We start from the raw sequence: 2,887 nt of genomic DNA, 5'->3' as shown, positions 1-2,887 counted from the left end.
ACTGTGACATCTCTGATCATATTTTACATTCAGAAACTGCCTTTTGTGCAACTCTAAATAAGCACCGTGGAATTTTGTAAATTTTACTCAGTTGCTGTTCCTTGTCTCCCACTCCGGTTTCCAATTCAGCTGGCTGCCGCCTGAAATTTGTTCATGTCCAGGATTGGAAAGCTGCACAGAGAAACGTTGGGGTAAGGAGAAAGGCAAGCAAGATGGCAGCTCGTAGCTGCACCGAGGTTCGAAAAGCCTCCCAATGTGATTTGTCGTTCTTGAATTCTAATGCTGGCTCAGTTTTTCAGACAGGGTTATCTTTCAGCCACTTACACTGCAAAACTGGTGTGTAAGTCTCAGTATGCTGCACGGTGTGAACTGGTGCACGATCTGCTCAGCTTGGTGCATTTCCCCAGTAGCCCGGTGGTTTTCACATTATGTGTTAACGCCAGAGTTGTTCAGTTTCGAACAAAGGGTGAAATCATTCACCATCGTGAAAGTCTAAATTCCAGAAATGCCGTGCGGTTCATGTTTTCTTTATCCAAGCATAACTGTATACACTTTCTCCCAGGCACATTACATTTGTTGCCTAATTGAGTGTCACAAGATGCTCTCAGCTTTCTGTTGATTTTTGATTTGATCGAGCTGTTGTCAGCATCTTGTGGGAAAAGAATGTTTTAGTTAGGCACTGCCCGGCAGCTAAGAAAATGGATGAACAAGACAGGGATCCTTGAAGTCTTTCGCTGTGCCTCTGCTTTTGTTGTTTTGCAGTAACAACATCAGAAAGAATCATATTTGTCCCTCCTGTATGGGTGGTAGTGTGGCCGAGCGGTCTAAGGCGCTGGAGTCAGGTTCCAGTCTCCTCGGAGGCGTGGGTTCGAATCCCACCGCTGCCATTATGGTTGGCTGTTCTGCTGAAGCTGGGTAGGGAAGACTTGTGTTTCAGTTGAAAGTAACAGAAGGCAAGGTTTTGTTTCTAATCAATGAACAATGCAGGTGAGCACAGAGCATCCGCTCTTCATTTCCATCGTGTTAGAGGTTATCAGTTTCATTATGGAAATGGAGAGAGTGGACAACCTTCGTCTACCTCGCCGATATTGACCAGATATCCTAAATTAACGCAGCCCCATTTGCCAGCATTTGGCCAATATCCCTCTAAGCCCTCCCGATTCACACACACATTTGGATCCGTTGGAAATGTTGTAATTTTACCAGGCGCCACCAATACGTCTGGCAGTTTAATGCATGCATGCACCACTTTCTGGGCAAGAAGAAATGGCCCTCAGGTCGCTTTTAAATCGCTGCCCCTCACTTTAATTGTACACCCTCCAGGTTTGGACTCACCCACCGTGTGATAAAGACCTTGACTACTCATCCTGTCTATATGCCTGATGCTTTTATAAACTTCCGCCAGGTCATCCCTCAGCCCCCGACCCTCCAGGGAAAACTGCCTCAACCTATTCAGCATCGCCGTACGGTCCGAAACCTGCAACCCTGGCAACGTCCATGTGAATATTTTCTGGGCAGGTTTACATGATATCTTTTATTTTTCAATAGTGCCAATAACGCTGGACTACTTTGATCTGTTCGTAAAAAGAGACGTGAAGCGTTGAACAGCTGCAAATTTGAATGCTGTAGGAAGGCCAGAGTGCAGGGGAAAGCCGGGGCTGTGTTCCTGTAGTGTAGTGGTTATCACATGCACTTCAGCGCGAAAGGTTCCCGGTTCAAAGCCGGGCGGAAATAGTGGTGTTCCTCTTTTACAGCGATTGGTTCCTGGATGGACGTGGAGTGAGCTTTCTCGTTTGTTGTTCTCATCAGCCAACCTTTCTCTAAATGAAGTCGCCCATATCTGCTTTTGTTGTGGTCGGGAGGATCATTCTATTTCATTGCAGTGTGAATCTTTGTTAAATTTCGCTCCTTCCTGGTCATGAATGTGCAGAGATAGTCACCCCTTTTAAGAGTGCATTTAGCGTGCCCTAATCCTTTCTGTAGCGGAATAGTGTCACCTTTGCTTTTCGTGCAAAAGCGCTCCAGCCGAAAGTCAAGGAAATGCCGAATTTTCCCACGTCGCAGTGCACCCTGAATTCCTCTCTGTCAAGTGCATCTCAAAGTAGTCTCTGTATGTCCTAGTTCCGTCAGAATCTGCCATGTTTCAAAGTGCATGAAACTAAACCAGAAGCCCTCAGTCACATTTTGGAGTAGAGAAACATGTTTGCATTTCTTAGCAGCGAACACAATAGCGACTTGTTCAGTCCACAACAGGAGTGAAGGGATTTACAAGCTCAGACCAACCTCATGACACTTGCTGTCGCAGAATCACGAGCATTAACGTGTGCTCTCAAGTCAAAGACACGCTGGCATTGAAACTGAGGAAATGCAAGACAAGCTAACAATTGATAGAGCATCCATTCATTTTTTTCTTTATATCAAGGAGGAGCAAGAAAGTCTAAACCAGGAGAGATAGGAAAGCAAGCCACATGAAGCTCAAGTGAAACAACATCTAGTTTCATCAGTCACCAGGATGTGAAGTGATGGTGGCTCAGGCGTGAAAACTTATTGCTTCTTGAACAAAAAACAATTGCGTGCTGTTAGCATTTCTTTGACATCTCTGATCGCCTTTTACGATCTGTCAATGTGTTCATAAACTACCTTTTGTGCGTCTCTAAATAAGCAGCTTGGAATTTCGTAAAAGTTATTGCGTTTCTTTTCCTTGTTTTCAAACACAGGTGCCCGAATCAGCTGGCTGCCGTCTGACATTTGTTCGGGTCCCTGACTGGAAAGCTATGCGGGAAAATTGACTGTGAAGAGGAAAGACAAGGCAGGTGGCAGCTCATGCCCGCACCGAGGTTCAAACAACCTCGCAACTTGATTTGTCGTTTTCGAATTCTCACACTTG

At 45.4% G+C, this 2,887-nt stretch overlaps 1 non-coding gene across 1 annotated transcript; it reads left to right on the top strand.

Moving 5' to 3' along the window:
• The first annotated feature begins 805 nt into the window (after nucleotides 1–805).
• Nucleotides 806–887, top strand: trnal-cag (transfer RNA leucine (anticodon CAG)). Its single transcript has one exon. It is a non-coding gene; the product is annotated as a tRNA-Leu (tRNA).
• The last annotated feature ends 2,000 nt before the right edge of the window (nucleotides 888–2,887 follow it).

This window comes from Stegostoma tigrinum, chromosome 11 (genome assembly GCF_030684315.1).
Source record: "Stegostoma tigrinum isolate sSteTig4 chromosome 11, sSteTig4.hap1, whole genome shotgun sequence".
NCBI lineage: Eukaryota > Metazoa > Chordata > Chondrichthyes > Orectolobiformes > Stegostomatidae > Stegostoma > Stegostoma tigrinum.
The sequence above is the reverse complement of the archived record's forward strand: the minus strand, read 5'-3'. Positions and strand labels throughout refer to the sequence as shown.